The following is a 14,581-nucleotide window of genomic DNA, read 5'->3' as shown; positions in this document are numbered from 1 at the left end:
GAATTAAAGTTGACTAAGATTCTGTGAGGAGGAGTAGCCTATACTGGAAATAGTCAAATCTGGTTTCAGTGCATTAGGTCCAGAAAATTTCACAGAAACTCTGGCCTTTAAAAGAAACATAACCTTCTTAATTTTTAAATAGGTGGCTAGCCAATGTAATTAAGAGAAAACACTTTCAAAATAAAATTAGCATAATGCAGAACAGGAGTACTATTCTATCCAGCAATTATGAATCCCTATTCATATGAATTTGGAGATACTGTTATATTAATAGTTGTGTAAAAGTAACTGTTCTGTTTTGGTTAAGTGATGAGTGCTTGGTAAAATGCTGCATGAGAAGACATGTACCAAACGACGGCTTTTCAGTATTTCTACACCCACCCTAGTACTATTCTTTTTATAGTTAAATTTTTATTGCTGACAGCTTTCTATTTCCTTCTCTTGATATTCTTATTTTTTATAAGTCTCCACTGTTGTAATGGTGGAATTTGAGAAGTGTTAGTTTCTTGTTTTATCTTTAATTTTTATTGAATATTCTATCTTCATTACTGTAAGTGTAGCTATCTTCATTCTTTAAGGCTATGATAGCTCAGATAGAGAATAATGAAGCACACATATTATCAGCCATAAATATCACTTTTTAGAGTCATTGTGTTACATTGAATATCAAAGTGTTTCTAATCACATCTATATTTCTTAGCAATGTGATTAGACTACGCAGGCAAAAGATAATGATTTCTATAAAAGGCTTAGAATTGGGACATAATAAAACATTCAATTTGTAAACTTACAAAACCTAAACATTCTGGTATCATGTAGAATTTCAAGCCAATGAACAATGCCATTTTTAAAATGGAGATTTTAAAATGAATATACTGCATACTGCGCTGCCTTGCACAGTGATTTCTCAATTAACAAATACCCTGGATAAAGAACTCTGATAGAGAATCATGCAATTGAGAAAAAAACACTCATTCTAAGTAGAGCTGCCTAAGATTTTACCCTTAGCACAAAAAGAGTTCAGTGCTTCCATCTGTATCCAGGGCCCAACTGAAGGCAAGTAAATCACTTTTTTTAAAAGCCAGCATGCCATTTGTATTATACAATTCTCCTCTATAATTTTCTGCATTTATCTCTCTGCAATTCCAAGGGTAATATGCTCAGAAATTGAAGTTTCTAATGCCTTGTGATTCTACCTATTAAAATTAAGAAAAGTCTGATAATTGGTAATCTATTTTTGTGTGTTGACTCGTTCCCATAACTAAATCTCAAACTTGACCCATTGTTACCTTATTTAAGTAATAAATTATTAGTTACATTTTAATTGTTTTTTTCCAATTTCGTTGAGAAGTAAAATCCTAGCACATTCTTTAGCCCATAGGAGCAACTCTACTCCGTGTATGATCGGTGCTATATTACTCTTCTCATTCCTCTGCTCTTAATAAACTGTCATGAAGACTAATTCTGCGATGGTTCTAAAGTAGAAATTATTGCATCAGACCAGTGCATTTTGACAAGAAGAAAATCATGACTTACCTCTTTATCCTGATGCCTTGGTGCGTGAGTATGGGAAGCTGGATAAGCAGGTGGGCATGACTAGATAGCTAAACAGACATGCTATTGGATGGGGTGTTAAATGGAGTTTTTCCATATTCTAATGCCTAATTAAGCTCTCAATGCTTGCTTATTATGCTCCAGGGTGGGCCCAATTCAGGAGCCCAAGGAAGCAGAGAAGCCTGTAGACAGTTAGGTCAAGTCAAATTAGTAGGCATTTTGTCCAGATTGGCGAGTGGGGGTAAACACTTTAGCTAATCATTTAGAAGACAAATAATGATATTTGGAGGATCTGCATCTGGCTTCATTATAGAAAAACAAGGAGGTCATCTGGGAGTCTTACCTAAATCACATGGGAAAGGATGGTTTTTTGTAACAAGCAATTTCCTAAAATACAAAAGGGTTGAAGGATATCTTAATCACTGCTGTTTTCTAGGAGCACAAAACTCAGGTAAAGTTCAACACTATTAGTCTTTAATATCTCCTTTAAGTGAAATAGTAAAAAGTTGGAAAGAATGCTAAGCCTTCTTTAAATGGTCACTCTATTGTGCAGACAGGGCTTGGCTACAAGCGTCAGGTAAACCTATAGATCATCCACTCCCAAAGTCAACCAAATTGCACCAGCTGCAGACGGTGAGATAATTCCACTTTCAGGCAAAGTCATCAACATTTCAGGTGACACCTGGGTTATTCCAGCCATTGTATTTAAAAGGGAAAAAAGGAAAACTCCTTTTTCTTTCTGTCTTATCAGTGTCTTGTAATCTCTCCTTCAGTTAAACCAACTAATCTAATAAATAGAAAACAGACTTCAATTTTGTCAAATGTTTTAAGTATAAAGTTAATACCATTTAGCTCTTAGTCTTGTGAAAATTTGAGATGGTATCCAGTGGCAGTTGTTTGAATAAGAGCAGAAAGCTTGTGGAAGAAATATTTTGTCATACGGAGGTGACATCAATTTTTAAATAATCCCAAGTAAGTAACTTTCTAACATTTATTAGTTCATTTAGATAACAAATATTTATTTGTTGAGCACCTAGTATGTGTCAGGCACTGAATAATGACAACACAAAAATAAGTAGGATGTTTTCCCTGCATGTCATAATTTCATAGTCTAGTAGGAAGGACTAACATTTAAAATTTGCTTATAACCCAATGCAATAAGTACAAGTAGAGGTTAGTACAAGAGCTTACTGAAATGCAGGAAAACATATAAATAACAGCCCCATGAGAGGACTAGGGATATCCTCATATAGAAGTGCCCTTGAATGAAATGCTGAAAGATGAATGAGAATCAGCTAGACAGAAAGGATGGGAGGACTTTCCAAGAAGTAGAAATAACAGTAGTAGAGGCATGAAGGCATTTAAACTATATTGTATTTGAAGACCCACTGGTTATATAGGGTGGACAGAGAGTAGGTATAGTAAAGAAATGGGTGGCTATGTGGCTAAAGAATGAAGTATTTCTCACAGGATGACCACAGGAATCCTGCTTTAGAGTTTCCTGGATTAACTGATAAAATTCAGATTGACGGTCTTCATTGAGACCTACCATATGAGGCTGTTCGTGGAGTAAGGATCTAAAATTTGCATTTTTTGCAACATCCTTGGAAAGTCTGATACACTCTAGAGTTTGATACTCACTGTTGTAGAGGTTGGCAAATTTGGATGATAAAGTTCATATCAAAATATAGAGATTAAAGTTTACTCTGTAGATATTTCAGAAACAATGAAGACATTTAAATTAGAGTTAGACATCACATTTTCTGTACAGTAAGAACACTGGCTGTGGTGTAAGTAATCAATGGGACTGTGGGGTGGGTGGGGGTATGACACAACTATAATAATAATAAGTTAAGATGTGATTGCAACAGCATAGGCAGGAGATACTGTTGAGGGTTTAAAGTAAAGTAGGGAGGAAAATGGTTTGGAAGATATTTATAAGGTATAATTGGCTAAATTCTGTGAGCAATTGGATATGGGGGTTGAGTCGAGAAAGGAGTCTGGAATGACAGGTTTTTTGTTTCAGTAACTTGTGTTTTGTAAAAGTATGTGTGCATTAATGCACACATCTGTAGGTGTGCTTTTGAATGCTTTACACATATCACCTTATTTAATACTTTCAATGGCTATGAGGGAGGGAACATTTTTGTCTGTATTTCATCTCTTTTTCATGAGGCAGAGTCTTAGAAATGTTAGCGAAGTTGTCCTAGATCCAGATTTTCTAGATTGCATGACAATTAAGTACTAATGACAAGATTCAAATTTAGGCAGGCTGAGTCCAGGCTTTGCACCCTGATTAGGAGCTGGGAAGAAAGGAAGACGAAAACAAGGAAAAAGGAAGACAAGTAAAAATAAGAAAAATAAGTTCTTAGTGGTATGTGTGGTCAAATAAAAACAGGTGTTGAATATCTAATCTTACCTTTACCATATAATGCTGTTACATATCCCTTACCCAGTCAGGCCAAACGTTTTGCACTGATATTGACTTTCAAGAGTGCTGCTGTGAATAAACAAAAGAAAGGAACTAGGTCCTATAAATCAGTCAGTGTTGATTAGAGAGCATATTACTCTATTGGGGTGATGGGATCTCATAAACACCTAAGAACTTAAAGACAAAAACATTGAGTAGGCTTAGGAAATTTGCATAGAATTGCTTAAAAGCCTGAATCTTACGTCCAGTAAGAAATCCATGGCTTGCTCAATGTTTTTTTGTTGTTGTTCTTGTTCGTTTGTGTGTTTTTGATTTTTAAGTTGAGTAGCATAAAGGAATGGAGGGAAAGTGGTAGGGCAAAGAGAAAGAAGTGGAAGAGAGGGAAGGTATTTGGGAGCAGCACAAGTATGAATGATTTGAGGTGGTCCAAGGAAATGTGAGAAACATTGCAGGTATCATGAATTAATCTCTTCAAAGTCTTTATTAAGAGAATAGAAATAAGTATGTGGATTTAATTTCATCTTGCAAGCAGCAAAACTTTTCTAAGGTTTCTTCTGTTTTGCAGGAGCTGGGAATTTAGAAACTACATTCTCTAGACTCTCTTGACTCTATGGATTAGAATAAATTTATGTTCTACCAACAAGGTGCATTGGAGCATGATTTTGAAGGTAGAAGGGAGACAAGAAGACATTATGTTTTCCTTTGGCAGTGCTAGGCAGATGCCATGGACTTCCACAGATGTAAAATTTCTATAGAGGGTTAGCAGTGATCAAGAATACTTTTCTGCCATTTCTTGTCCTAGTTGGCAGACCCTGGTTACCACTTGGTTTTCCACACCATTCCTGTAGTGGTGAATCTAAAAGCTAGCAGAAATTACCTCTGACTTTTGAATCTTTAGTTCTTTCGATTTTGTAAGCAATTAATCAGCTATGTAAAATCTCTCTTTGTTAAAAAATACCCTTTGACCCAGCAATCCTATTGCTTGGTATATACCCAAAAGATTATAAATCATTCTATTATAAAGACACATGCACACATATGTTTATTGTGGCACTGTTGACAGTAGTGAAGGCTTGGAACCAACCCAAATGCCCACCAATGATAGACTGGATTAAAAAAAAGTGATATATATACACCATGGAATACTATGCAGCCATAAAAAAGGATAAGTTCATGTCCTTTGCAGAGACATGGATGAAGCTGGAAACCATCATTCACAGCAAACTGCACAAGAACAGAAAACAAAATACAGCATGTTCTCACTCATAAATGGGTGTTGAACAATGAGAACACATGGACACAGGGAGGGGAACATCACATATCAGGGTCTGTCAGAGGGTTGGAGGGCTAGGGAATGGATAGCAGGGGGGCGGGGGACTAGGGGAGGGGTAGCATTAGGAGAAATATATATTGTAGATGATGGGGTGATGGATGCGGCACACCACCATGGCATGTGTATACCTATGTAACAAACCTGCACATACTGCACATTTACCCCAAAACTTAAAGTATACTAAAAAAAAAAATCTGAAAAAGTTATTAGTAATTGCACCAAATATGAAAACTTTGAAAAATTTAACTTATAATAGAGATTCTAATTTTTATGTTTCAAGAATGATTATGCAATTAATTAATGTTTGGGGTATAAATCAAGTCACTTTTGGTCCATGGGTAGTTACCTGATCTCTGTTTCCTCTCTATAAAATGAAGAAAGCAATGCCTGACATCTATGTATATTATATATTAAGCAGTAATAAAATATTGTCAATAAATTCACTCATGCTTTTCAGGAAAAAAGAATTTGTACTTTAATCTTCTATAGAAAATGCTTATTATGCCAAAATTGCTTCTTGGCCATCAGACAGTTAAAATAGTTACTCCAAGACTAAATGGGCAGACCATATCATTTTTTAAACTTTTATTGCTTGCAATTGTGTCCTATAGCATGTAACTTACCTCTAAAATTTAGATCTTCTGTAAAAAACAATTCATGAAATTTTGGATAATGTATGACAAATGTAACACTCTTCTTTAATATACAAATATATTTGTATATTAATATAAATTTTCTCTATGAGCATGCTCATCTAATAAAAATTCAGATTTTTTACCATAGAAAAGGTTACCTTTATAATCATAGCCTAAAACCCACACTCTTTATTAGTTGCATTCATTATCTTGTCTTTCTTTTACAAATAATTCTCAAACAAATGTCCATAGAAATTTGAGACTAGTATAATAATGATATTCTACACTTAGTTTAATCCTTCTTTTCTAAAGAAATTTGTTGTATTATATCCCTTTATTTTTATTGAATAATCCTTTCTCCATATCCAATTCATAACAGGTAATTTTTCCCATCATAATTCCAACTTCCTTTTGCACATGCATAAATTATGGCTGATGTCCTAAACAGATTGTGACAGGAAGTGTGAAGCAAAGAATAGTGAGAAATTAAAAATCCTAAGCATATTGTGTTATTAAACATCTCCAGGCTTTCTGGATGGTAAAGAAAATAAACGTTATCATCAGTTAGAATAAGTAGCCTTACACTATTGTAACAAATAATTTTGATTCTCAGTCACTTAAAATCCATGGTTTTATTTCTCATTCATGCTAAATGTCCATTTTAGGTTGGCAAAAAGCTCTCTTCATTATAGTGTGTCAGGGACCTAGAATGTGGGTGGCATCATCTGAAATGCAGTAAGTTACCATGCCTAAGTGCAAGAAGGGCTCTTAAAATCTCGTTAGGCCATTAAATTCTATGGCTTTAGATTGGCAGATGTCACTCTCGCACTCATCAGACAAGTCACATAACTCCACACAATCCCAAATTGGGCCTGTGCCTGGAAGATAAATGGAATAAATCCATATATATTTGGCATGCAGTACAATTAATGAATACTGCAGAAACTGATAGAGGTGACTAATTTTACAAGGTTTTTATGAATGGTATTATTAGGGTTACATAATTCTTTTAGGTTATACTCACATGGTTTTGTGTTACATCTCACATGTAGCAATTTAGAGAACTCAGCATCTTTTGTTTGGAAGATAATTAATATCCACAAGTAGTCTTTAATGGGATTGCTCTTACATACATTGCATCCTATATTCTTCTCACTGTAACATCAGTGAGGTATTTACTGCATGCCTGGTATATAGAAGGTAATCAGAGAATATAAAGATGAATCAGTCATACATTATGCTCAGGGAACTTACATTGTACTAAAAGAGATAAGACATACATAATTATTACAGAAGTTATAAAATAATAAGTGTGAGAGTTTCAAGTAGGAAAATATCACTTTGGGCTTGGCAGGGAAATGGTAGCAAAAAGCATCATATTTTTGTTGGCTCTTGAAGGATGAGTAGCATTTCAATATTTGTGGAAGGAGGAAGTGAGCATTGGAAAGAAAGGAAAGATACAAACAAAGCTATGGTGATAGAACATGGTGATCTAGTAGATCAGCAAAGAACATGTGAAGGAAAGAAATGAAAGTGTAGTGAATATGTGGCAGTAAAACAGATAAACTTGGTTGCAAACATCCACTAAGAATTTCATCTGCTATTGTATAAATATCATAAAGTTTTGGAACATGGTCTAAGGAATCTAGGTAAAACAAAAGATGAAATGATACTTCTGCTTTCTGACACTGAATTGAGGAAATTTGAATTCTTAGCGTGAATGAATTTTGCAACCAATATTTTCAGAATAAAAATTCAAAATAATCCCAGCAAAGGTTAACTCTACACTTCTGACAAATAGAGCTATCCAATGTTAGACACAATTGATTACTAGGTGGGACTGGGACTATAGAGGGCATGGTAATAAAAATTCACTTATTCCTTTATTATTTTAGCAAGCACTTAAGAAACTCTATCTAACAGCATTGATTTAGAGGTTAATGAAGGCTGTGGATAAGGGAGACTTTGAGTTTACTGGGGAAGACTTTATTTAACAAATAATGACAGTCAAGTGTAATAACTGTTAGGAAGGGGAAATGCTCTAGAAACATATAGCTGGAACACTTAATGGAGGAGTCAGGGAGGCTCTTCATAGAGAAATGAGATGATTTTACATCTGTTCTAATGTTGTTTACATTCCAGCTTAATGATTGTAGTCTCTGTTGTTTATGGTAAGGAAAGGCAGGAGAGGTGTAGGTAGGCAGACTGGAATCCTAGAAAACAATATTTAGTTGACTAAGTGTATCAGTGAGGGTTCTTGATTATACACAATAGAAATCAAGCATAGTTAATTAAAGCATAAAATGAATTTATTGGAAAGTTTTCATGTAGCTCACAAATCACTGAGAAGATTGAAGAAACAGATGAATAAAATCAGTAGAAACAAGAGAGGTTTTGTAGACAAAACCATAGCCAAAATCATGCTTTAGAACTAGTTTGATGACAATAGCAGTGCCCCTTCCCATGAACTCAAGTCTCAGTAGCATTCCCTACTGGTACTGGTATTTTGCTAGTAAAGTGCATGTATTGGACCTGGAGGAAGCTGTCCTGGGAGGAGAATACTGCTGCCACCATCGCTAGTGACTCCATAATGGATTCCTCACTCTTACCTAATTCTCTATGTCACTATTTCCCCATTTAAAGTACAGATGGGTCCAGTTTACTGTGTGGACAGACTCTAAAGTGGCCCCTACAATACCTACCCCCTGAGACTTGCCTGTAAGTAATAGAAAACAGTGATTGGAAGGTATGTGATTATGTGTATGGGATTATGTTACATAAGACTGTAATATTTCCTTTCCAAAGAGACACTCTTCCTTACTGACTTTGAGGAAACAAGCAGCCATGCTGAAAAGGACCACCTGGCAAGAAACTAAGGGTGGCATCAGATGACAGCCAGCAAAATCCAGAATCCTCAGGAAATTGAATGCTGCCAATAACCACATGAACATGGAAACAGAACATACCTCAGTTGGAACAGACAAGATTACAAACCTGGCTGTCAATTTGAGGTGTTACGAGACCCCAAGACAGAACATCCACCTGGTTAAGTGCTGCCCAGACCGTTCTGCCTCAGAAACTGAAATTAAAAGTGCATGTTTTTTAAGCCACCAAGAGTGTGGCTACTGGTATACAGCAATAGATAACTAAATCTGTGACAGAACCTAGACCTTGGGCCTGAGCCTTATCTGTGAGAAATATTGGAAAAATGAGTATCTGAACTTTGTAGCTTTCAGAACATGAGAAGTCTCAGAGGATGGAACCTACTTATATTTGCTTCCTAGAGTTCCTACAACAATTGACCACAAACTTGATGACTTAAAACAACAGAAATTTGTTCTTTAATAGTTCTGAAGGTCAGAAGTCCAAAATCCAGATTTTGGGTGACGCTCTTTCCAAAAGCTCTAGTAGGTGGTTCTTTGCCTCTTTCTGCTTTCAGTGGCTCCTGGCGTTGGTTGACTCGTGGTCAGCATAATTTCAGTCTCTGCGACTGTCTTCACATCACCTCCATTTTTGTGTCTCTGTGTAACATTTTCTGTCTCTTTTATGGCTTCTCTCATTGAATTTAGGGCCCACCCCTAATCCAGGATGTTATAATCTCAATCCTTACCTTAATTATGTTAAGTTTCCATAAACACAAATGTGCTTTTATCTTTTTTTAAATTAATCTTCTTCTTGGTGTCAGTGAAGTGCTTCTTCACAGTGAAGACATGCACCAAAGGTATTGCCATTGTGATTATTTCATTCTATGTTAATTATATTTTATTTATTTATTTATTTGTTTATTTTTTTGAGACAGTTTTGCTCTTGTTGTCCAGGCTGGAGTGCAATGGCACGATCTCAGCTCACTGCAACCTCCTCCTCCCGAGTTCAAGTGATTCTCCTGCCTCAGCCTCTTGAGTAGCTGGGATTACAGGCATGCGTCACCACGCCTGGTGAATTTTTGTATTTGTGGTTGAGACAGGGTTTCACCATGTTAAGCTAGTCTCGAACTCCTGACCTCGGGTGATTCACCCGTCTTGGCTTCCCAAAGTGCTGGGATTACAGGTGTAAGCCACCGCGCCCAGCTCTATCTTAATTTATCTGGCAAAATTTGACATGAAAATCTACTATCTCCAATATGGTTTGTACTACTTGTTTATAGTTTAATAAAAAATTATTTTGGGGCAATTTAGGAAAAATTTTACTGGAGAAAAAAATTTTAAATCTAACACTATATCCATAATTTCTCTGTTTAAAAGTTCCCACCTTAGCTCTCTCCTATGTTGATACATGAAGAAAGTGTCCACATTACAATCCACTGAAATAATAAAGGAAGTAAACTCTACATTCACATCATTGATATGAAGACCCTGAAAAATGCTCTGAATGGAAGATTTTTCTTTGACTATGAAATTGTTTAAATGCTGAGCATATTTCCACTTGTCCTTTATTCAACTTCGAAAGCAAAATGTTTTACTGGAGCTTTTTGAAATCAACGATTCTTTCACTTGTGACATGGTGGCCAATGAGGTCATATTTATTGTTTTAAAGGTTCAAACTAGATTCTGGAAGTGCGCCCCAGTAAAGAGCCCTCTGTAAAATTTGTTCTGAATTTCTACATGTTCAGGAGGAGTTCTGGGTAGGAATCATTTATGAAGGAAAATTTATTTTGATATAATTAAATATAAGACCTTGTAGTCAACTTTTGTGATTCAAAACAAAATCAGTTTCAAACATTCTAAATAACGTTTTCTAAGAATCTGCATACAAATCCAGTCGTCATAGATTAATCTTACAAGAAGATGTTGAAAATTGATATGATCGGTCCCCAAGCTGCCAGCTACATACTCTTCAACCTCTTTTGATCTGACTTTGTTTGCTACACCCCCTCTTCATCTGGGAGTTAGATATTATCTTCTGCTCATATAGCAAATTCTTAAGGGTAATATTGATTAGATGGTGATCCAATGTCAGTTCTCCTCTTCATACAATTGGCTGCTTCTCTGCTATTTAAGCACTAAATTAATAAATATTTTTTAGTATCAGTCAGCATCATGCTAAAGCTCAATGATATTGAGTGGAGTCATGACATAGCAAGAGTCCTCGACAAACAGAATTCTATATTTCCTATATAATATTGAAAGCTTTTAGTATATCCAACTATCTGTATAGTAAGTGCTTAAGCCACTCACAAATATAAAGAAGGAATATAATCTTGGGTCACAGAAGTCAAAAGTTTCATTATCAAGCTTCCAAACATTGTGAAATCACATCAGCATTAAATTTGAATATGATATTTGTCACCTATTGATCACCAAGATTGATTTAGTATCAAGTTCTGGTTCAAGGTAGGGACATCAAACCCAAAATGCTGTCTCAGTCATTTACTTTAAATGTAAACATAATACTGTCCTCCAAATCTATCTATATGATTGATTGCAAATATTCTTTGATATTCAACTTTCTTCTAATAGCAAAAAAAATCACCAAAAAGATTGTTCAAAAATACATCTAAGCAATCAACCCAACAAAAACTTAATACCATTCAAATGAGCTTCTTAGAGATATAAATATCTTACTCATTCATCGATTCATTTATTTTAATGTATTTATTCATCAACTGCTCTGGGCCAGGCCTTGTGGTAGGTGTCTTTTTAAATCCTGTATTAGGTGTTTTATTGCCCTTAGTTCTGATAATTCTTCGGAGTAGATATTTTCCTCGTTTTATAAATGAAAAAAGTGAGACTCAGCATATGTGGACTTCAGCAAATAAGTTATTTGATTTCAACATACTCTATAGATTTATGTAAAGTCAAGATTTATGTAAAGTAAATAAACGTTGTATAATAGGAACAATGTTTTGGCAGCAAGTATACTAACAGTGGATTAAGCAACTTCAGGTTTACTTTTCTCATATAATCAGATATATGTAGATAGTCTAATAGTATTAGTTCACTAGGTCAAAGATGTCAAAAGCAACATTTCTGAAATCCCCTTGGTCTCCCTCCTACACTCAGTTAGAAGCATCACATTAGTATTTCAAGAGGAAGACAGGAAGGAAGTGGTGCTGGTGATAGTAATTCAACTCTTGTACCTGGGGAAGAGCTTTCCCAGAAGCCACCCCAAAATATCTGTGTTTACATACCAAGATCTCTATCACATGACAGTTCTCCATTGAAAGAAAATCTGACAGTGAGTGTTCATTTTTTTTTTTTTTTTTTTTTTTTGCTTCTATGATATAAACAGCAAAACAAAATGTAGTGAATGGAAGTTGGGTTTCTCAAAAAATTGACTAGAAATCATCATAATTTGAATCTAAAACTAATGCCTATATTTTAACGGTAGAAAAAAATACACACAGGCAATAACAAAACAACAAACAGGAAGTCAGCTTGGAAAAGAGCTTGCTAGAGTGTGTAGACACATGTTCATTCATATGTGTGTCTGTATTTATGTGGCAGAGGTGAGTGAAATACATGGATTAATACTGGGAACTTAGATCAAAAAATAGACATAGGAAAAAGGATCAAGAAAAAGGAGTTAAGAGTTAGATTTTATATGTGACAGCTTATTCTTAATCCAGAAAAATTGCAGAAAACACACTCAACATAGTTTGATACCCTCAGTAGCTTCTTATTGCCTAACAACTTTGTAGATCCTCTTAACTTGACATGTTGGGTCATTTAGTGTTTGGCTTCAGACCCATTTTTGGGAGAGGCGGGCAGGTTTGTGCATTTTAAAAATTTTACTTTAAGTTCTGGGGTACATGTGCAGAACATGCAGGTTTGTTACACAGGTATACATGTACCATGCTGTTTGCTGCAGGTATAAATCCCAGACCCATTTTTAGTTTACCTTCTGCTCTTAATAACCCTATGCTCCAGTCATATAGGTCAAACCTACTTGTTGGATATCCCCTATATTTTTCTTATTTACATGCTCTTCTTCGTCTTAATCACTTTAATATTTTCTTGCTTTTATGCATGATGTCTGCTATTCAAAGTCTTAGTCATCTTCTAAGACTTGTCTTAGGTAACAACTTCTACATGAAGACTTTTGGATCTCTCTAGCTGAATGTGAACATTCAACTTACCTTTCACAGCACATTAAAAAATGATTTCTAATATGATGCTTGTCCTGCTTTTTAAAATTTAATTATATACTTGTTGATTTTATTTTAAAACATTTTTTTCTAAACAGAAAACACCTCATTTGAGGCTCATGAAGAATCTGTTTTAGAAGACAATAATTTTTCAACTTAATTACTAGCCATCATAAGGTTTATGTATTATGGGCATAGAATCTATAGTGTTCATGTTATATGTTGGCCTTGCAGCAAATTCAGCTACTGTCCTTTAAGATTGAGGTTGTGTCATTTACTTACTAATATGTTACTCTACTGCAATGTAGTGTGTTAACGTCTGCACCGTACTCAATAGAAGAGTCAATTACTGTAATACTCTTGATATTGAATCACTAAATGTGACCCTTCCTCAATGACAGCAGCTTAAATTGGATTTCATCTTACTAAACTAGCTGATTATTTGATCTGTACTGATTGCTTGGCATTATGTATACCAATAGCATTTAAGAGTTTATTATATGCTTCTGAAGCTCATAAAATATTGAGTATAGTTTTATTACATGATTATATTGAAGGGCTACCAAAGCCAGCAGGATAGAGGTGTGGCAGAGTGGAAAATGTTTAATGACATAGCTCAGTGTGTATCATGGCATCCATATTTCTTCTCAATAGGGGATCCACTAATGTCATAAACAGAAAATTAAAAATCGGCTCTTTTGTAGGAAAAGTAACATTCCCTCCCCTTGTTGTAGTTTGTGTAGAAGACAGAGGCAACTGGAGGAGAAATTCACATATACAAAATAGTGCTGGAAGGCACAGCAGGATTGGTATTTAGAGAAAAGCAAATACCAAGGCTGGTATTTGAAATATTTACCGAAGAGTTTTCCTCAGATTTTCTTGTACCCTTTGCACTTCCCCCTTTGGAGGAACAATACAGCACACAAGCATTTTAAAAAATAGAATTCTATAGGATTACCAAAATCCAGTCCTCAGTTTTTCAGAAGCCTAAACTCTCAAGAATTCAGATATCACACGCCACAAGTCATAACTTTGAAAGAAAGGATGAGAAAACAGACTACCCACCTTATCTCTCTCCCCAGACTAGATGGAGTTTTTCTGGGAGAAAACGAGAGAAGGATGAGAGAGAATGTAAACAGCTTAGTATGTGGCATTTCCTTAAGAAGTAGATTTGTGCTGCCCCTGCTGCACCACATGAAGAGGTCTTGAGGAGTGAGATAGGAAAATATTCAGGATACACTTGGTGTGACCACACATTAAGAATGCTCATAGAGCTAAAGTAAAACTAAGATGGTGCCCTCTGACATATTATAGTGTGAAAGGTACTCAGAGCCTGATGGATTTCAAATTCATAAAACATATCCTTCATGTATGGAGAGCATGGCAGCCATGGCCTAAGAATTAGTGCCCTAAATTTGGAATAAGCAGCATCCTGGGTGAATCTATGATCTTAGGTCAGATGGGAACACGTATGTGTCAATGGGTGCTAGAATAGACAAATAATGTAGACTTATTGTGTTATCTCACTCGTAACATGGCAAGAC

Source organism: Aotus nancymaae, unplaced genomic scaffold, assembly GCF_030222135.1.
Source record: "Aotus nancymaae isolate 86718 unplaced genomic scaffold, 86718_ANA_hifiasm-v0.15.2.pri h1tg000007l, whole genome shotgun sequence".
Classification (NCBI taxonomy): domain Eukaryota; kingdom Metazoa; phylum Chordata; class Mammalia; order Primates; family Aotidae; genus Aotus; species Aotus nancymaae.
Note: the sequence above shows the minus strand (reverse complement) of the source record.